This window comes from Manihot esculenta, chromosome 2 (genome assembly GCF_001659605.2).
Source record: "Manihot esculenta cultivar AM560-2 chromosome 2, M.esculenta_v8, whole genome shotgun sequence".
NCBI lineage: Eukaryota > Viridiplantae > Streptophyta > Magnoliopsida > Malpighiales > Euphorbiaceae > Manihot > Manihot esculenta.
In genome coordinates this window covers 33,863,483-33,884,923 of record NC_035162.2, presented here as the reverse complement: position 1 = coordinate 33,884,923, position 21,441 = coordinate 33,863,483, and the positions used below count along the sequence as shown (strand labels likewise).

At 41.0% G+C, this 21,441-nt stretch overlaps 1 long non-coding RNA gene across 20 annotated transcripts in view; it reads right to left on the bottom strand.

Annotated features, from left to right (window-relative positions):
* Positions 1-2,125: 2,125 nt before the first annotated feature.
* LOC110609366 overlaps positions 2,126-21,441 on the bottom strand; it is a 30,661-nt gene continuing 11,345 nt past the window's right edge. For 14 of the 20 annotated variants that reach the window (XR_006348969.1, XR_006348975.1, XR_006348986.1 and 11 more), the window contains one exon: positions 20,161-20,481. This is a non-coding gene — a long non-coding RNA (uncharacterized LOC110609366). Of the gene's footprint in view, positions 2,453-15,430; positions 15,473-20,160; positions 20,482-21,441 lie in introns of those variants that run through there. The other 6 variants (XR_006348974.1, XR_006348994.1, XR_006348993.1 and 3 more) reach the window with 6 other exon arrangements.

Here is a 21,441-nt window from a genome sequence, read left to right as displayed (position 1 = left end):
ATAAAAATATATTCTTCGCAATTTTCTAATATTTTAATAGGCATTAATATAAAATATAAATATACATTAATATAAAAAACGTGTATGTGCTATCTTATATATTAATTAATTATTTTATTTTTTCTTGTCTAATTAATAATTTAAAGTTGCTGCATTAAATAAAAGGATTTATGGGTTGGCATTATGTTATTTATTAATGCTAGGATCTCTTCAATGATACAAGACTGGAAGTTAAAATGATGAGTAATTGAAAGAGAATTGTTATGCAAATTTGTGAAAAATGACTGAATGCTCAAATGCGCGAATCATAGATGACATGGAGTAATTAGTTTTGGAGTTTACGATAAACTTGGACTGTATCTAATTTTTGTTGTTGTCATTCGATAGAGATTCACGATAATTTTTCAAAAAGAGAATTTCAATACGCACGACTTTCAAAAGTGTGATGAAAGCCATAGACTGATCACAAAATTCAATATGGAAATTCCATCGTTTAGGGGGTCAATTTTGCATTTTAATTATTTTTTTTGGATATTTTAGATATTTTTCTAATTTTGCATATTAGAGTTTTGATTTTATTATAAATAGGCTTGCTTGACCGTTAAAAACTCACTTTTGCAATCTTTGAAAAATTTCAAAAAGATTGTTCATCTTTCGATCTATTTTATTTTTCATATCATCTTAACTAAACGATATCGATTAAAATTTCTAACAGAGTCTAATTAGTCCTTTATCAATAGATAAATTATTTTCATAATAATATTTCCTTTGAATTGATTGTAGTTGATGGGTTTGGATGTTGGAATGCTAACATAATCACTCAAGTTAGGTAATAGTATTTTCTTATAAGTTGAGATTTTATTATTATGGTAATGTGTTGAAATGGGAAGATTGAGATGAAATTTCTTTACTACATGGCCAAAACTCAAGCCTATAGGCTTCTTGGTGAGTTTGTTCTCCTTTCCCTAAATGACTCAAGTCTTAATTATTTACTGCGTTTTTCTTCATACTTGATTTGAATTCATGGATTGTGTGCAAAATTTATAAATGGTCACTGAGTAACAAGTCTCTTGAATAGAGCTTTAAGAGTATAGAAAGATGAAATGTTATATAGATTTCTTATAAGTATGTGTATGTGTTTAAATACTATGAGTTGAAGCAATAGAGATTTTGAAGATGGAAAAAAAAAAAAATAGAGCTTAGAATAAAAATGGGGCTCAGTTGAATATGTGAAACTTAGTATTTGCCTTATTAAATATTAATTTATTGGCTCTAATAAACTTTGTAGGAGTTGTATAATAGGTGTCAAAGTCACCAAAACCTATCCAAAGCTAATATGATCATGTTCGTAGGGAATTGACACTAAAAACCTCTAATTAAACACGGGCAAATAAATAATAAAATAAAATAAAAGTGATTTTGATTAAGAATAAAACTAATGCAACAATCAAGACAATTAAAAGAATTGAGTGAAAATTAAATAATTCATTTGAGAAAATATCAATGAAAATAAATTCCAACAGAAGAATAGGATGTGTTTCATTTGTGAGAATTGATCTTTGAAATAAAAATAAATCTTTATTGATTATACTTATAGAAGGCGTTTCTCACAACTAATCTCTCTATAAGTATAAGTTAATTACGAAATGACAGCTAATTAATTCAAGTCTATAAATAATCTAAAGAATGTCTATTATATTTAATTTATTAACTGTCATACGAATTAGACAGATCCAATTCTAACCAATAAACAAACCGCACAGTAAGTTTAAGTTAGATTATGTAATTTTTAGCGAATTATGCTAATCATTACCTAATGTTGAATAACTCAAGCATCCAATAAAAATAGATTACCTTGCTAATATAAACAATGGGCCTATTGATCAATCAACAAGACATTAATAATAAGAACTGAAATTGTATAAATATTGAAAAAATAAAGTTGATTAATATAGTTTAGATCTCACAATCTTTATAGAACTAAAACTTCAATTTATCTTCAACTAGAACAAAAGAATTTAAAGACTCATAACTACTATAGAACTATAAAAATTACAAAGAAAATTTGGCCAAAGAAAAAGATTTTTTGACTATTACAAAAGAAGTATATATATATATATAGCAAAACCTCATAAAAATCCTAGCTAAAATTCTCTTTATAAGAAGATAAAACTCAAGTTTTCTAAGTAAAATAGAGCTTTGATTCGTTTCCTAATGAGAGAAAAATGTTTTCTAAATTTTTTGGAGAAGAATACCGTGAGTTAGGGCTTAATTTCAGCTTTTTTAATGAGAAAATTTGATTCTACTACATAAGATGCAATTTTACTATTATTTGGAGACTTACCCAAATCTCTAGTCAAAGCTTTGCATGCTGCTTGCTTCTTTTTTCACTTCAGCACATCAACTAGGCTTGCTCAAGTCTCTTGGCCAAGGTTCATCATAACAATTTTCTCTATATTAGATTTTTCATGAAAAATTTCTATTAGCTTTGTTACTTTCCAAATTCCTTCAAAACATCATCTATCCAACTAAATAGAAATATCTTCAACAATTACCAAGTATTAAATCAAAATATATGTTAAATATGTGCATTATCAAATAGCCCCACACCTGAACCATGTTTGGGCTCAAGCATTCAAACAATTTAAACTAGCAATTCCATTCTCACACTTAACAGCCTACACAACCCATTTACCAAGACCTTTGAATTGAAACATCACAATTCACTAGCATGCACATAATTAATAACTAATGCAATATAGCAATCGCCCAAAGTAAACCATAATCTATCACCACAAGATAGGACCATGTGGTAAGGATATGATAAGTGGAAAATGCGGTCCAGCCGAGAGAGAAGGAAGATCTGAACACCTTAACACCCGGTTCATCATCAAGACTCGCCCTTCCCTTGATAGGGCGAGTCTTGGCATGAAGTTACTGCTAGCAGGCACAGTCCAATGTATCCCCATTATGCCTATAATTACGGGATTACCAACCTATTAGCTAGCGATATCCCTTATCAAGCAGCCGGTCACATCACCGCTGAATAATCGAAAAATATTATATTTCTCCTCACCTTCTTATAGTATAAAAGGAGAAGAATAATAAAGGCAAAGGTACGTTATTCTCTCACACAAAAGCTCTAAGCAATTCATTGCATTCACTCACTTCTTTAGCATACTAACTTGAGCGTCGAGTGGCTGCCGTGGGAACCCACAACCACCTCATCTTCCCTTCCTTGTAGGTATAGCCAATCACAGCATAGCTCCATTACGGCCATGTCATTGATATAATCTCTACAACATCAATTAGTTCTATTATTGGGAAATCCATTGAATTCTCTCTATTCATTTGTATTAAAACCAGTCTCTAGTTCCATTTCTCTTGGAAAAGTAAATCTCTCCTCTTTATCTTTCGAAATGGCCAGAATTATGCATATCATTACAGGGGAACTCGATAAGGGCAAAGAAAAAAATAAGCATGTAGCAAAAGACGTCTTGTCAGTTGATCAAGAATCATGGGCCAAGCAAGAAGTAAGGTTTGGTCCTGCTGACAAATCGATTGGATTCTTTCAGAACGACCCATTGATCGTTAAGGTCCTCCTAAATTGGTACAAGGTAAGGCGAGTATTGGTGGATACAGGTAGCTCTGTTATCCTTCTCACCTTAAATGTTTTTAGCAAGTTAGGCTTGCATAAAAACAACCCTGTCAAAGTTTTTCATCCTTTAGTAGGATTAGGAGATAAGACCGTGGCAGTACTGGGTACCATTAACCTTCTCCTCGTACTAGGTGAGAAAATTATAGGCGAGAGTTGTATATAGAGTTTGCGGTGGTAGATATCCAATTTGCATACAATGTGATACTCGGCCATCCAGTCCTAAACTGCCACAGTATCATTATTAACATGGTGCTATGTGTCTTAAGCTTCTAGCTCCAGAGGGAATAGCTATGGTCCAAGGCAATTCGAGATTGGCAAAAGAAGGTTACGGACACCCATCAAAAAGCTTCGGAAAAGCAGGAATCTCATCTAAAGCTAGAACCTGCAGACCCAGTAGAGGAGGTCTAGATAAGTAAGAAACAGAAGGTACGATTTGGTACTGCATTAACCGGTGAAACAAAGACTCGCCTAATAGAATTGCTAAAGAGCCGAGTAAGCACTTTCGCTTGGTCTCCAAAAGATGTAACAGGTGTGGACCCAACTCTCATCACTCATAAGCTATCTATTGATAAGACCGTCAAACTAGTCCAACAAAAGAAGATAAAGTTTGCACCAGAGAGGCAATAGGTGATCAAAGAAGAGGCTGATAAGCTTTTGAGTGCAAGGTTGATAAAGGAAGTCCAGTATCTCACATGGCTCGCCAATGCGGCCCTGGTGAAGAAAGTTAATGGGAAATTGAGAATGTGCGTGGATTTCACTGACCTGAATAAATCCTGTTTAAAAGATCATTACCCGTTACTGTCCATCGACAGGCTAGTAGACTCGACCTCAGGACATGCAATGCTTTCCTTCTTTGATTCCATTTCAGGATACCACCAAATCATGATGGACACCAAGGACACAGAGAAGACTGCATTTATAATAGATGAAGGAGTTTACTGCCATAAGGTAATGCTTTTTGGTTTAAAAAACGTGGGGACAACATACTAAAGGCTGGTGTCAGGAATCTTTAAAGACATGGTGGGATCAATAGTTGAAGTGTATGTGGATGACATGATAGTAAAGAGCCGATCCTTGGAAGGCCATCTAGAAGATACCCGAAAAGTCTTTAACGTCCTGGACATGGCGGGTATGAAGCTGAACCCTGAAAGTATACCTTCGGGGTAAAGAATGGGAAGTTTCTAGGGTATATCATATTAGAAAGAGGGATAGAGGCAAACCCTGAGAAGATCAATGCCATCTGAAACATGGAAGGACCCAAAAGTATTATTGAAGTACAAAGGTTGAATGGGCGAATCACTGCCCTGGGTTGTTTCATATCATGCTCAGCCAGAATATGTCTCTTGTTCTTCAAAGTCTTAAATGGCAAAGGTAAGTTTGAGTGGGGGGAGGAGTGTGCAGAGGCATTTGAGAGCCTAAAAATCTTTTTATTATCTCCTCCATTTCTAAGCCTGCCTGTCGAAGGCGAAGTTTTGTTTCTATATTTGTCTGTGACACAGAAAATAGTTTGCTCAGTACTCATTTATGAAAACAATGGGGAGCAAAGTCCAATGTATTAGGCCAGCCAAGATTTGAAGGGAGCGAAGCTGAATTATCCTCTTGAAAAGTTGGTTTTGCAATTTTAATGTCAACTACGAAGCTACGACCATACTTCCAGTCGCATACCATCGAAGTCAGAATAGATTATCCTTTGCGGAAGGTTCTACACAGGCTAGAGTTGTCAGGGCAATTATCCACCTGTGCAGTAATATTGTCGGCCTATAATATCAGGTATGTTCCCAAGAAGGTAATGAAAGCCCAGGTGCTAGCCAATTTTGTTGTGGAAATGACTCCGTCGTTAGAAGCTTCGGAGTCCCCTGAGTCAACCATAGAGGAATGGGAAGTTTGGACAGATGGAGCTTGTAGGCTGGGGGTTCTAGAATTAGGATCTGTTATAGTCTCAAACCGGTATAAAACTTCAGTATGTGTCAAAGCTCGCTTTCAATGCCATCAACAAAGTGGCCCAGTGCGAGGCTGTGATAATGGCCTTGAGGATCATCAAGGAATAAGGTATACAAAAATCCATTGTTTTTAGTGACTCACAATTGGTTGTTAACTAGTGTCAGGGACAATTCAAAGTCTGAGAACTGAATCTTGTCAAATATGAGAAAAAGGTTCGATTCCTAATGGAGCGAATCAAAGAAGGACAAGACAATTGCGAACTTTGCCAAATGGCTAGAGGCAACAATGAAGAGGTGAATCTTCTAGCTAAAATGGCAGCGACAAGTGAATAGCACTTGACTCAACCGTTTTAGTTTGAAGAATTACACACTCCAACAATAGAAGCGGAAGAGTTTTTTCCATAAAAGAGAGGAAATCATAGATGATGCCCGTATACAAATTTTTGACACAAGATGACCTTTCAGCCGATAAGTTATCCGCCAAATAGGTAATAAGTAAGTCTTCTAACTATGCACTAATTGATGGTTGGTTATATAGAAGGTCCTCGACACAGCCATGCTATAGTGTGTTATAGAGGAGGAAGGCTAAGAAATCCTAAAAGATACCTATGAAGGTGATTGCGGGAGCCATAAAGGAGCTTAGACAATCGCTTAGAAAACTTCAAGCAAGGGTACTTCTGGCTAATGATAATGCAAAATGCAAAGCAACTTGTCTAGAAGTGTTGAAGATGTCAAGTACATGCGAACATCCCCAGGACCCTGGGAGAAATGCAAGCATCTATTGGAAGCCCCTAGCCATTCTCTCAATGGGGATAGACATCCTTGGCCCATTCCCTAAAGCATCAGGGTCAAGGAAGTTTGTAATCATGGCAGTAGATCATTTCAGCAAATGGGTGGAAGCTGAGGCAGTACAGTCCATCACTACCCAACAAGTGATCTCTTTTGTCAGCAAAACATATTCACTCGATTCGGAATACCAAAATAGTGACTACTGATAATGAAACTCAGTTTGCAAGCTCCAGATTTAAAGACTTATGTAAAAAATGAAAAATTGACTTGAGGTTCATTTCAGCCTATCACCTCCAGACTAATGATATGATAGAGGTGACAAACAGGACTATCCTACAGGGGCTAGAGAAAATGCTCGACCAAGCCAAGGGCAACTGGCCCGAGGAGTTACCTCACATACTGTGGGCATACATGACCACTCCAAAATAGCTACACGAGAAACGCCATTTTCTCTTGTATATGGGGCTGAGGCGGTCATCCCCGTGAAAATCCAAGTAGCTTCAGGACATAACACTAGAGATTTCAGGAGATCTTGAAGAGATGCAATTCAATTTGGATCAAGCCGAATTCCTACGAGAAAAGGCCACTGTAACGACCCGGAAATCCGACCCGTTACCGGCGCTAGGATCCAGATCGGCTTAAGGCCGCCGGGACCCGTAGCAAGCCTACATACCTCCTGTAAACCTGTGGAATCCCATACATAACAACATATACAATATCTGTAAAAATTTTTCTTTTCTCTTATCCAAGCAAAACCTGTGCATGCACAAAATCATACATAAACCCCACACTGGAGTCCTCATCAAATACTCCAATGGGGTATCATCATCATACATATTAGCTTGGATAATCATGGTCATTAACATCATTACTCATTAAACACTCTGTACATAATGGGGATTCACACACCTCTAGGTCAAGCACTACTATAATCCTCAATACATCATCAAATCATTCATTACATTACATGGTCATAAATACTCATTACATCATGTTCATGTCCACTACTATCTATTACAACATACATGACTTAACTTCACTCTAGCCGACTTCCCGATCTATCCTGTACCTGCAACTCTGGGGATAAATGGAGTGGGGTGAGCTACTAGAGCCCAGTGAGCAGAATAATAAAACATCAATTTAAATCATGCTTTCATGTATGCGCCATAACACAAACATTTCACAACAAGGATGAACTTGTCACCATTTAGCCCCTATCTTTCTTACTTATACATGCCGGGGGCGTAGAGCCGTAGCAGGCACACCCGGACTTTCATAATCAGTCATAGTGCCAGGGGCGTAGAGCCGTAGCAGGCACACCTGGACTCACATAGGCTATCATGACATACAAGGGCTAATGGATCATTCAACATTCATCCACATCAACAACAAAGTATGCAATGCAACATATTCGTGAATTCTAATGCAAACAACCTAATATATCTCATGGCATTCATGATGCGTGAATCATGCTAAAACATTTCATTAATTTGCTTTAAAACTTAAAGTTTATTCCACTCACCTCTGGCTAGCTCTGAAGAGACTCTGAAGCAGCTGGCTCACTGCTGGGGGTCTCGGTTCCTCGGGTCCGAACCTACACAGGTGGACTCACATGAGGGACCAAACATACATGAATATGACTCTAAAATACTCCCCAAAAGCCCCCTAAAACATCCTGAAAACATCACATGAAAACATGCAAGAAATGGCTGAACAGGGCACTTTCGGCGGCAGGTTCGGCGGCCGAAAGTCCCTCTGCAGCCGAAAGTCATGCAGGTTCGGCGGCCGAACCTCCCAGACAGAGACGAAACTTGAGTTTCGGGGGCAGGCTTCGGCAGCCGAAACTGCCTCCACAAGGGGGTTCGGCGGCCGAAAGTCACTTCGGCGGCCGAACCTGAGTTTCTGCCGAAGGGCAGAAACTTGGCTCCCTTGTGTCCACAGCCTCCAAAACGCCTCAAAACATGCATAAGCTTGTTTCTACACATGCATACACATCATACATCACACCTAGGGGTCTCAAACTATAATATACCCCAACTACAACACTTCAAACAGCACATTTCCAACATACATTGTTCAAATCACAACATAAACCCATAAACCTAACAACAAGCCTAAACATGCATTCTACCCCATCAACTTGCATAAAACCTTCATAAAACATAAAAGAAGCATAGATCGAAGCTTACCTCTTGAAGATCGAGAGGAAGAACGACCCTAGCTCGGAAAATGGAGGGATTTAGCTCCAAGACTTCCAAGCTCCAAACTTGCTTAAAAACACTCAAAAACTTTTGTGGAACCTTAAAACTCAAAGAAAATGGTGGGGATTGAAGGAAAAACACAAGATTTGGGAGAGGGAGGTCGGAAGCTTGCGGTGGCTGAAAATGGGAGAAAACTCTCCCATTTCGGCTAAGTGCCCCTTTTATAAGTGGCTGGCCAGGCCACGTTCGGGGGCCGAAGGTGCCTCCGCATGCATGCAAGGTTCGGCGGCCGAACTTGGAGTTCGGCGGCCGAACCTGGGTTTTCCTCCTAAGATTTTTCATGCAAAATTCATTTAATTTCTTACTTAAAAACATGAAATACATGAAAACATTTCATAAAATCATAGTTTTACCCTTCTAGAGGTTTCCGACATCCGAGGTCCCACCGGACGGTAGGGATTCCGATACCGGAGTCTAGCCGGGTATTACATTCTCCCCCCCTTAAGAACATTCGTCCCCGAATGTTCCTCAACTAACATACAAAGCATGGCATCAATCATAACATACAACATAGCATACAATATATCATACATGCAACACATAGAACAACTAACACTCACCTCAAAACAGATGGGGGTATTGCTGGAGCATGGACTCCCGTGTCTCCCAGGTGCATTCTTCAATATTGTGGTGGTTCCAAAGGACTTTCACCATCGGGATTTCCTTGTTCCTCAGCTTTCTGATCTGAGTGTCTAGGATCCGCACTGGCTGTTCTACATAGGTGAGATCCTCATGGATCTCCATATCAGGCTCACTAAGAACCTTTCCAGGATCCGACACGAACTTCCGTAACAGAGAAACATGGAAAACCGGATGGATTCTCTCCATCGAAGCAGGCAAGTCTAGCTTGTACGACACATTACCGACCCTCTGAAGCACCTCGAAAGGACCGATGTACCGTGGAGCTAACTTACCCTTCTTCCCGAACCGAACCACTCCTTTCATAGGAGACACCTTGAGCAAAACCAAATCCCCCTCCTGAAACTCTAGCTGTCTTCTGCGGATATCTGCATAACTCTTCTGCCGACTAGCAGCAGTCTTGATCCTCTCTCTGATTATGGGTACCACCCTGCTGGTAAGCTCTACTAACTCCGGACCCGCAAGAGTCCTCTCTCCTACTTCCTCCCAGCAGATAGGTGATCTGCACTTCCTCCCATACAAAGCTTCATATGGAGCCATCCCTATGCTAGCATGATAGCTGTTATTGTAGGCAAACTCCACCAAAGGTAGATGCTGCCTCCAAGAACCGCCAAAATCTAGCACACACATTCTGAGCATATCCTCTATTGTCTGGATGGTCCTCTCTAACTGTCCGTCTGTCTGTGGGTGGAAGGCAGTACTGAAGTCTAATCTGGTACCCATAGCGTTCTGCAGACTCCGCCAAAACCTGGAGGTGAACTGGGGCCCTCTATCTGACACTATTGATACCGGGACCCCATGCAGTCTGACAATCTCATCTACGTACACCTGCGCCAACTTGTCCACAGAGTAACCACTCCTGACAGGGATGAAGTGAGCAGATTTGGTGAGTCTGTCCACAATCACCCATATGGAGTCCAATCTGTTGGACGTCGCCGGTAACCCCACTACGAAGTCCATAGCTATGTTCTCCCATTTCCACTCTGGAATCGGTAGTGGATTCAACATTTCAGCCGGCTTCTGATGCTCTAGTTTCACCCTCTGACACACATCGCAGGCTGACACGAACAGTGCCACGTCCTTCTTCATAGCTGGCCACCAATACACTCTCTTCAGATCCTGATACATCTTGGTGGCTCCAGGGTGAACACTATACCTGGTATTATGGGCTTCCCCCATAATATCTCCCTTCAGACCAATGTCATCTGGCACACATAATCTGTTCCCGTAGCGGAGGATCCCCTTATCATCAAACTTGAACTCATTACTCTGGCCTGACTGAACCGTTCTGGCTATCCTGACCAACTCTGGGTCCTCATGCTGTTTCTGAGCTACCTGCTCCAGAAACACGGGTGTCACTCTCATCTGAGCCACTAAGGCACCTGTGCCAGACAACTCCAACTGTAATCCCTCACTCATAAGTCTGTGGAACTCCTTCACCACCGGCCTCCTCTCTGCTGAAATGTGGGATAGACTGCCGAGTGATTTCCGGCTTAGGGCGTCTGCCACAACATTCGCCTTACCCGGATGGTACTGAATCTTGCAATCATAGTCACTCAACAGCTCTACCCATCTCCTCTGCCTCAAGTTCAGTTCTCTCTGACTCAGGATGTACTGCAGGCTCTTATGATCTGTGAAGATCTCACACTTTACCCCATAAAGGTAATGCCTCCACATCTTGAGTGCAAAGATCACTGCTGCCATCTCTAGGTCATGTGTGGGGTAATTCAGCTCATGCTTCTTCAGCTGCCTAGAAGCATAAGCGATCACCCTCTCATTCTGCATTAACACACAACCCAGTCCCACACGGGACGCATCACAATATACTGAGAAGTCATCATCACTTTTTGGCAGAGCTAACACCGGTGCTGAAGTCAACCTCCTCTTAAGCTCCTCAAAGCTTTCCTCACACTGATCGGTCCATATGAACTTCTGATTCTTCTTTGTCAATTTGGTCATAGGAGCAGCAATCTTTGAGAAGTCCTGAACGAACCTCCTGTAGTAACCTGCTAAACCCAGAAAACTCTTGATCTCGGTCACTGTGGTGGGTCTAGGCCAGTTAGCTACAGCCTCTACCTTCTTGGGGTCTACTTCAATACCCTGTTCTGACACAATGTGCCCCAAGAATGAAATGCTCCTAAGCCAAAACTCACACTTGGAGAACTTGGCATACAAGCCATGCTCTCTCAAGGTCTGCAAAACTGTCCTCAGGTGATGGGCATGCTCCTCTGCATTTCTGGAATACACTAAGATATCATCTATGAAGACAATAACGAAGTGATCCAGATACTGGCTGAATACTCTGTTCATGAGGTCCATGAATGCTGCAGGGGCGTTGGTCAACCCAAACGGCATCACAAGGAACTCATAGTGCCCATACCTGGTCCTGAAAGCTGTCTTCGGTACATCTTCATTCCTTATCCTCAACTGATGGTACCCTGATCTCAGATCTATTTTGGAGAAACAACCTGCTCCTGCTAGCTGGTCGAATAGATCGTCGATCCTCGGCAAAGGGTACTTGTTCTTGGTAGTGACCTTGTTCAACTGTCTGTAGTCGATACAAAGTCTGAGGGATCCATCCTTCTTCCTCACAAACAAAACCGGAGCACCCCAAGGTGAAGTACTCGGCCGGATGAAACCCTTATCTACCAGCTCTTGCAACTGTTCCTTCAGTTCTTTCAATTCAGCTGGTGCCATCCTGTAGGGAGGGATAGAGATCGGTCTGGTACCAGGCATTAACTCAATCTCGAACTCTATCTCCCTAGCAGGTGGTAACCCTGGCAGCTCGTCTGGGAAAACGTCTAAGAACTCACTCACCACAGGCACTGAGGCGGGCTCTCTGACATGACTATCTAACTCCCTCACATGAGCTAGAAACCCCTGACATCCCCTCCTAAGCAACCTACGAGCCTGAAGAGCTGAGATCAGACCTCTAGGTGTACCCCTCTTGTCTCCTTTGAAGACGACCTCTGACCCATCCTGATCTCTGAATCTGACTACCTTGTCTCTACAGTCCAAGGTAGCACCATGGGTCGATAACCAATCCATCCCTAGAATGACGTCAAAATCTGTCAAATCTAGAACCACAAGGTCGGCGGAAAGGCATCTTCCCTCTATGAAAACTGGACTACACTGGCAGACTGACTCTGCCACTGATGGGTCACACTTGGGTCCACTGACCCATAGGGGACACTCTAACCCAGAGACCATCAATCCTACCCTCTCCACGACTCTCGGAGCAATAAAAGAATGAGATGCACCCGGGTCCATTAAGGCATACACATCGGAACAACCAATGATGAGATTACCTGCCACCACGGTGTTGGATGTGTTGGCCTCCTGCTGAGTCATAGTGAAGATCCGTGCCGGAGCTGATGGACCTTCGCCTCTGTATCCTGCTGATGAAGAGGCTAACCCTCTCCCTCTGCCTCTGCCACTGGCCTGTGTTGCGGCTGGAGCTACTGGCTGTACCACACTGCCGGAGGCTGTCTGCTGAGACGGTGCTGCAAAGGCTGCTCTAGGACAATCCCGAGCCAAATGACCCGCCTGTCCGCATCTGAAACATGTGTTTGTCCCTGCCAGACATACTCCCTTGTGTGGTCTCCCACATCTCATACATGCTGTAACCTCTGCGCCAGAGCTTGAGCCACTGCCTAAACCCAGACCTGACTTGATCTTGTTCCAGAACTTATTCTTCTTAGATTTTCTGTGGCCTCTGTCCCACTTCTTACTGCCTGCAACTGCTGCACTCAGAGAAGAAGAGTCTAACCTTTCCCCACCTGGGGTCTTGGAACCAGAAGACTGTGCCACTGACTGTTTTACCTTCCCCTCAACGATAGCACTAGCCTCCATTCTCCTAGCCATATCCACTATGGCATGGAAACTCTCCCTCTCTGCTGACTGTATCAAAGAGGAATACCTGGAGTGCAGCCTCATAATATATCTCCTTGACTTCTTTTGATCTGTGTCCAAATTCTGCCCAGCATATGGCAACAACTCCAGGAACCTGTCTGTGTACTCCTCCACACTCATCTGTTCAGTCTGCCTCAACTGTTCGAATTCTATCATCTTCTGCTCTCTAGAGCTCTCAGGGAAAGCCCATCCTGCAAACTCATTTGCGAACTCCTCCCAGGACATACTGTCCGCTCTCGGGTCCACATAGTTCTTAAACCAACCACGTGCCTTCTTGCACTCCAGTGTGAACCCAGCCATCTGAATGGCTCTACTGTCATCAGCCCCTATCTCATCTGTAATAGTCTTGACCCTGCTCAGATACTCAAATGGGTCATCGCCTGCTCTGTACTGAGGAGCACCCAACTTCATGTAATCGGTCATCTTGACCTTGCTCCCTCCATATGAGGCAGGTTTGGGTACTTGTGTTTCCGGGACAGTAGGTACTGGTGGTGGTGGAGGTGCAACATCCCCTGGGGTAGGGTTTGCTGTACTGGTATAGGGAGGTGGAGGTGGGTACATGGGGTACTGAGAGTATGGTGGGTAGTAAGGTGGGTATGGCATATGTGGAGGATAAGGGCTAAAACTGGGGTAATCCGATGTACCTCCCATCGAATACCCTGGATGGTGTGAATAGGGTGGGTAGTGATGTGGCTGGACATAACTCGAGGCCTGAGTGCCTCCTTCTGATTCTCCCATGCCCTCTTTCGGCATGCTCACACCGAGACTGCCATCCCTCCTCTGATCTACTTCCATATCCTCAGACATTCCTCCCTGCACTGTTCCCCTTACTGATCTGCTTCTACCCAGATCCAAAGACCTTCTAGGGTCTCTAGCTACTCTGTCTCTGTTGGACCTACTGGACATTGCCCTAGGCAATGCTGAAGGACGGGCATCAGCGCCCTCGTCCTGAGGTGGCACTCCAGTCAATCGTGCAGATCGACGAGTTCCTCTCATTCTATCTTCTGAAAAACAGCACATAGTATAAGCAATCATTAGCATCATATGGTTCATGTGGAAACACATGAACCCTCATCACATACATAGCATCACATCATAGCATTTATGCACATGTATATCATCATGGCATATCATATCATCATATAGACAGGACTCTACATCCTATCCTAGTGGACATGACTTTCCTAGTGTGCTTGACCTTCTAGAACATCTATGAGCCCGACACTCTAGGTCCGACCATATGAACCTAGGGCTCTGATACCACTCTGTAACGACCCGGAAATCCGACCCGTTACCGGCGCTAGGATCCAGATCGGCTTAAGGCCGCCGGGACCCGTAGCAAGCCTACATACCTCCTGTAAACCTGTGGAATCCCATACATAACAACATATACAATATCTGTAAAAATTTTTCTTTTCTCTTATCCAAGCAAAACCTGTGCATGCACAAAATCATACATAAACCCCACACTGGAGTCCTCATCAAATACTCCAATGGGGTATCATCATCATACATATCAGCTTGGATAATCATGGTCATTAACATCATTACTCATTAAACACTCTGTACATAATGGGGATTCACACACCTCTAGGTCAAGCACTACTATAATCCTCAATACATCATCAAATCATTTATTACATTACATGGTCATAAATACTCATTACATCATGTTCATGTCCACTACTATCTATTACAACATACATGACTTAACTTCACTCTAGCCGACTTCCCGATCTATCCTGTACCTGCAACTCTGGGGATAAATGGAGTGGGGTGAGCTACTAGAGCCCAGTGAGCAGAATAATAAAACATCAATTTAAATCATGCTTTCATGTATGCGCCATAACACAAACATTTCACAACAAGGATGAACTTGTCACCATTTAGCCCCTATCTTTCTTACTTATACATGCCGGGGGCGTAGAGCCGTAGCAGGCACACCCGGACTTTCATAATCAGTCATAGTGCCAGGGGCGTAGAGCCGTAGCAGGCACACCTGGACTCACATAGGCTATCATGACATACAAGGGCTAATGGATCATTCAACATTCATCCACATCAACAACAAAGTATGCAATGCAACATATTCGTGAATTCTAATGCAAACAACCTAATATATCTCATGGCATTCATGATGCGTGAATCATGCTAAAACATTTCATTAATTTGCTTTAAAACTTAAAGTTTATTCCACTCACCTCTGGCTAGCTCTGAAGAGACTCTGAAGCAGCTGGCTCACTGCTGGGGGTCTCGGTTCCTCGGGTCCGAACCTACACAGGTGGACTCACATGAGGGACCAAACATACATGAATATGACTCTAAAATACTCCCCAAAAGCCCCCTAAAACATCCTGAAAACATCACATGAAAACATGCAAGAAATGGCTGAACAGGGCACTTTCGGCGGCAGGTTCGGCGGCCGAAAGTCCCTCTGCAGCCGAAAGTCATGCAGGTTCGGCGGCACTTTCGGCGGCCGAACCTCCCAGACAGAGACGAAACTTGAGTTTCGGGGGCAGGCTTCGGCAGCCGAAACTGCCTCCACAAGGGGGTTCGGCGGCCGAAAGTCACTTCGGCGGCCGAACCTGAGTTTCTGCCGAAGGGCAGAAACTTGGCTCCCTTGTGTCCACAGCCTCCAAAACGCCTCAAAACATGCATAAGCTTGTTTCTACACATGCATACACATCATACATCACACCTAGGGGTCTCAAACTATAATATACCCCAACTACAACACTTCAAACAGCACATTTCCAACATACATTGTTCAAATCACAACATAAACCCATAAACCTAACAACAAGCCTAAACATGCATTCTACCCCATCAACTTGCATAAAACCTTCATAAAACATAAAAGAAGCATAGATCGAAGCTTACCTCTTGAAGATCGAGAGGAAGAACGACCCTAGCTCGGAAAATGGAGGGATTTAGCTCCAAGACTTCCAAGCTCCAAACTTGCTTAAAAACACTCAAAAACTTTTGTGAAACCTTAAAACTCAAAGAAAATGGTGGGGATTGAAGGAAAAACACAAGATTTGGGAGAGGGAGGTCGGAAGCTTGCGGTGGCTGAAAATGGGAGAAAACTCTCCCATTTCGGCTAAGTGCCCCTTTTATAGGTGGCTGGCCAGGCCACGTTCGGGGGCCGAAGGTGCCTCCGCATGCATGCAAGGTTCGGCGGCCGAACTTGGAGTTCGGCGGCCGAACCTGGGTTTTCCTCCTAAGATTTTTCATGCAAAATTCATTTAATTTCTTACTTAAAAACATGAAATACATGAAAACATTTCATAAAATCATAGTTTTACCCTTCTAGAGGTTTCCGACATCCGAGGTCCCACCGGACGGTAGGGATTCCGATACCGGAGTCTAGCCGGGTATTACAGCCACAATCAGAATGGAGGTCTACATAAACAAAATGTAGGCCCCGAGCTTCTAATGTGGGGGACCTAGTCCTCAAAAGAACATATGTAACAAGTGGCAATGTCGGGTTTGGTAAGTTGGGCGAGAACTAGAAAGGACCATTTAAGGTCTCAAAGGTTATTCATCTAGGGTCATATAAGCTAGCAAAGCTAGAAGATCAAGTCATTCCCCATGCCTAGAATATCTGTAATCTAAGAAAGTTTTATCAATAACAAGTTAACGAGGTATTTCTTTCACATGTTGTGGTCCTCAATGATAAGGAATGATGGGATTGCCTTCCTAAAAATATTTTCAAGGAGAAAAGAAGAGGACAAGGCGGATTCTGCCAAGTCAGGTCACAAGGCGGGTTTTGCCAAACCATCCAGGCGTTGGTCCCACTAAACAAGGTTACAAGGCGGGTTCCGCCAGACCATCCGGGCATTGGTCCCACCAAACAAGGCCACAAGGCAGGTTTGACCGGGCCAAGTCATGAGGTGGGTTCCGCCAGACTATCCGGGCATTGGTCCCACTAAACAAGGTCACAAAGAGGGTTTCGCCAGACCATCTAGGCATTCTTCCCACTAAATAAGGCTACGAGATGGGTTCCACTAGGCTACAACCCAGGCATTAGTCCCTATAAATAGGTTATCTATGCCAGACAGCCACGAGGCGGGTATATCAACCCTCAAAAGACGAAAGTATCAATGAAAGATTAATGTTGATGAGGCGAGTCTTATGACCAAGAATCAAGATGAATGATCGGATGAAAGTCCCTTATTACAAAATTACCCCAAGGTGTCTTATGACGGAAAAGCAGGAGTCTGCCAGGCCACGGACCAAGGTATTAATCCAATTTTGCAAAAACTATAAATTATTTATGTCTATTAAACTGGAAATTAAGCCTTGAAAAGGGAATATGCTTTAGCCCCCTTTTTTGGGCCAAAAAATTAGGGTCTCCAAATTCGTAATTCGAGATATATGCCCCTATTTAAATCGTTGGTAGCGACAATACACCTAACAATAGATATATAAAATATGAATTTTCATTAAAAAATATCACAAGGAGATAAAATAGACTTGGAAAAGTCTCTATTATATCAGAATCTCCTAAAAATCTATTAAAAGAGAGCTAGTTAGCAGGGTTCTCCTCAGCCTCTCTCTTGATCTCATCCTCCGAAAATATATCATTTATCCAGGAAAAGTCGCAGAAACGATCACTTCTCCAGCTGCCTTCCTAACTTGGTCCTTAGAATCAATCTTGCACAATCCAACCCCTCTCCCTAGGTCGTAATGCTAAAAAGCCATTATAGTCGAACTTGTTATAGTCCTCAAAGCTAAGCAATATACTTGCACCTTTATGAAGAACCTCCTTCAGTTGCTCTTCGTAGATCATGATGATATCCTCTGCATAGATCTGTCTAAGGAAAAGAAAAGAAAATACCCTAATATATGTCTCCCGCAGATGGTAGTCGTAAACAAAAATAAGAGAAAGAATGTTCTTATATAGTGGCACAGCTAGCAAAGCTTTAAATATGGCTCAAAAAATAAGGTGACCATCGTGACCAAAGATAGACAAGACGACGCAAGTAGTAAAGACTAGTCAAATCATGCCACATAACCAAAATGACAAACTGTCACCTTCGAATTTGAAGAACCGAAGACTAGCGGGGTACCTCTAATGCAACATAACAATTGCCCAAAGTAAGCCATGAGCTATCACCACAAGACAAGGTCATGTAGCAAGTATCTGATAAGTGGGAAATGCAGTCTAGCCTAAGGGAAGGAAGATCCAGACACCTTAATACCCGGTTCATCATCAAGACTCACCCTTCCCTCGATAGGGCGAGCCTCAGCACGAAGTTACTATTAGCAGGAACAGTCCAACGTATGCACATTATGCCTATAATTGTAGAATTACCAACCTATTAACTAGCGATATTCTTTATCAATTAGCTGGTCACATCACAGTTGGATAATCGGAAAATACTGTGTTTATCTCCACCTTCTTACAGTATAAAAGGAGAAGCATTATAGAGGTAAAAGTACGTTATTCTCTCACACAAAAGTTCTAAGCAATTCATTGCATTCACTCTCTTTTTTAGTATACTGACTTGAGCATTAGAGTGATTTAAGCGTTAGATTATCATAAAGGAGTTTTATAAGCAGTTCAATAGGCCTTAGAAAGGATCATCAAGCCATAAACTCTAGTCTTTCTTATTCAGATTGACAGTCTTTTCCAAAATGGATTTTATTTCATGATTTGGAAACTCAATTTGACCATTTTTTTTAGGGTGATAATTCGATGCAAGTCCTGTGAACAACATTGTATTTCTGGAAAAGCACTTCCATTACTTTATTGCAAAAGTGAGTCCCTCAATCACTAATGATTGCCCTGGCTCCCACACCTAAAGAAAATATTGGCCTTAATAAAGTCTATAATAAACTTAGCATTTTTAATATGGGTGGCTTTATCTTCCATCAATTTCAACACATAATCAGCAGCAAGTATGATATATAAATTGCTAAAAGATAAAGGGAAATGACCCATGAAACCAATACCCCACACATCAAAGACCTAACAAACAAGAATAAGGATTTATGGCATTTGATTTCTCCTAGCTAATTTTCCTACCTTTTGATAGCTAGCACATGAGTTGAAAAATAGATATGCATCACCATAAATGTTAGGCCAATATAACCCATAGTAAAGAACTTTACGAGCTATCTTATAAGGACTAAAGTGCCCACTGCATGCATGAGAATGATATTTTAGGAATGGGGAAATTACATTTTAGTCCCCAAGGTTTAACGTAATTAACACTTCTGTCTCTCTATTTTGACGACCCAACACTTAAGTCCCTCACTAACTGTTTTGTCCCAACTCGTAGTCTTTTCGTCAAAAAGTCTAAGGTGAGATGTGATATTTTTTCCCAAAAATGCATGTAATGAACTTCTTAAAAGCCCTCCCTTTCAACGTGAAATCTATAAATAATTCACTTCCCCTCTTTTGATTTCCCTCTCTACGAAATTATTGATTTCCCTTTTTTCTCCCTCATATCTTTCTTCTCCCTTATATCTTTTTTATTGTCTTTCGGCCATTGTTGTGAATTATCATTGGCGAAGAATAATATCTATATCGAATGGGTTAGCTAGGTACCAGGATGGAAGATTGACGAGTGTGAACTGCAGATGTGGCAAAAGGGTTGAGATAAGGATTTTTTAGTCAGCGAAAAGAAGTATTTAAAATACTGAACATATAAGGATTAAAGTGTCTGAAAAATTAAAGATATGAAGACTATAGTGTTTATATATTTAAATGTATAAGGATTATAGTGTTTTGAAGTCTTAGAACTAAGTGACAGTATCCTTCACAAATCCATTATTTTGTTGCAAAGTACTTGATCTCCATTCATACACAAAAATGTTAGGAAAAATTGCCAACAAGAAATGTAAACACATACACAGGATGTGAAGAAAACTACATATTTATTCATATAAAAACTTGATTATTTGAATGACAATATTAGACTTATCATTCCACTGATCAAGTCTATGACATAGCAAATGAAATTTTATTCATTACATCACAAAATATATCCAAAAAAACCTATCTAAATTCTCTAAAGTTGTCCAAAATAGCTTTACAATAGCTACATATCCGAAATAACCAATATATATCCAAAATAGCTGTACATCAAAAGCTCTCAGGAAGACCAATATATGTTCAATCAAATCCGTAAAAAAAACATTAAAAGCTGTACACTAATTATATCCCAAAAAATCACAATTTCATCCAATTTGTATAAGAATAAAGCTCACCAAATCTGTCCAAAAAAATGCTGCAGATCCATTCTATCCAATAAAAAACTCATAACCTGCACACCTGTGCACAAAAAAAAAATCACAACATCCAAAATAAAATCTGCCCAAAAAAATTAAGTTCCAAAATGGCTTTAATTTTCCAAAAAGCATCTCAGTTACTAATACTTGGCTGTTGAGATCCATTGGTTAAGTAGAATTCATGTCTATTGTCTCTTGTGCAGCCTTAATCTCTATAAAATCACTCTTTAAATTTAAAAACTCATATATGTCAGTTAACAGTCTCATGTAGGAGTACCTGTCAGTAAGCAAATTGTTCATTCTATCATCACGCTCTTCATATTTGATTAACAAATTGTACCTCTCAAATTTATCTATTGCTATATGTGAAAATAAAAAGAAAATTATAAAATTTATTTCTGGATCATTAAACCCCTAATCTAAACAGTAAACCCTAGAAAAATATATAAATAAAAAATTATCTACTGTAACTCAAGAAATCGTGCTCCATATAAACCATATAAATAAAATTATCAACTGTAAATCAACGAACTTTTCTTCTTTGTAAAAAAAAAGAGATTTTCATACCTTCGAAATGGACTAGAATTTCTTTTTTTTTTCTGCGTAAAAGAATACTGACTCCACCTTCAGAATATAGTGGGTTCAATGTTTCTCGACAAGATTAGGGAAATGAGGACAATGAGACCACAAATAAAGTGCATTTGAGGGAGAAAACTTCGACAAATGGAGAGAAATTTGAGAGAGAGAGAGAGAGAGAATGAGAGAGAGGGAGAATTGAGATAGGGTTTCATGATTTTGAAATCACGCGTCTTTTAGTTAGGATTAATTTTTTCAATTCCAGTGTTCCAAACGGCTATTTTGGACGGAAGGACTACGAGTTTAGACAGAATAATAAGTGAGGAGTTTAAGTGTTGGATCGATAAAATAGAGGGACAGAAGTGTTAATTACATTAAACCTTGGGCACTATTCTCTTAGGAATGCAAAGCCTAATGACTTGATTAG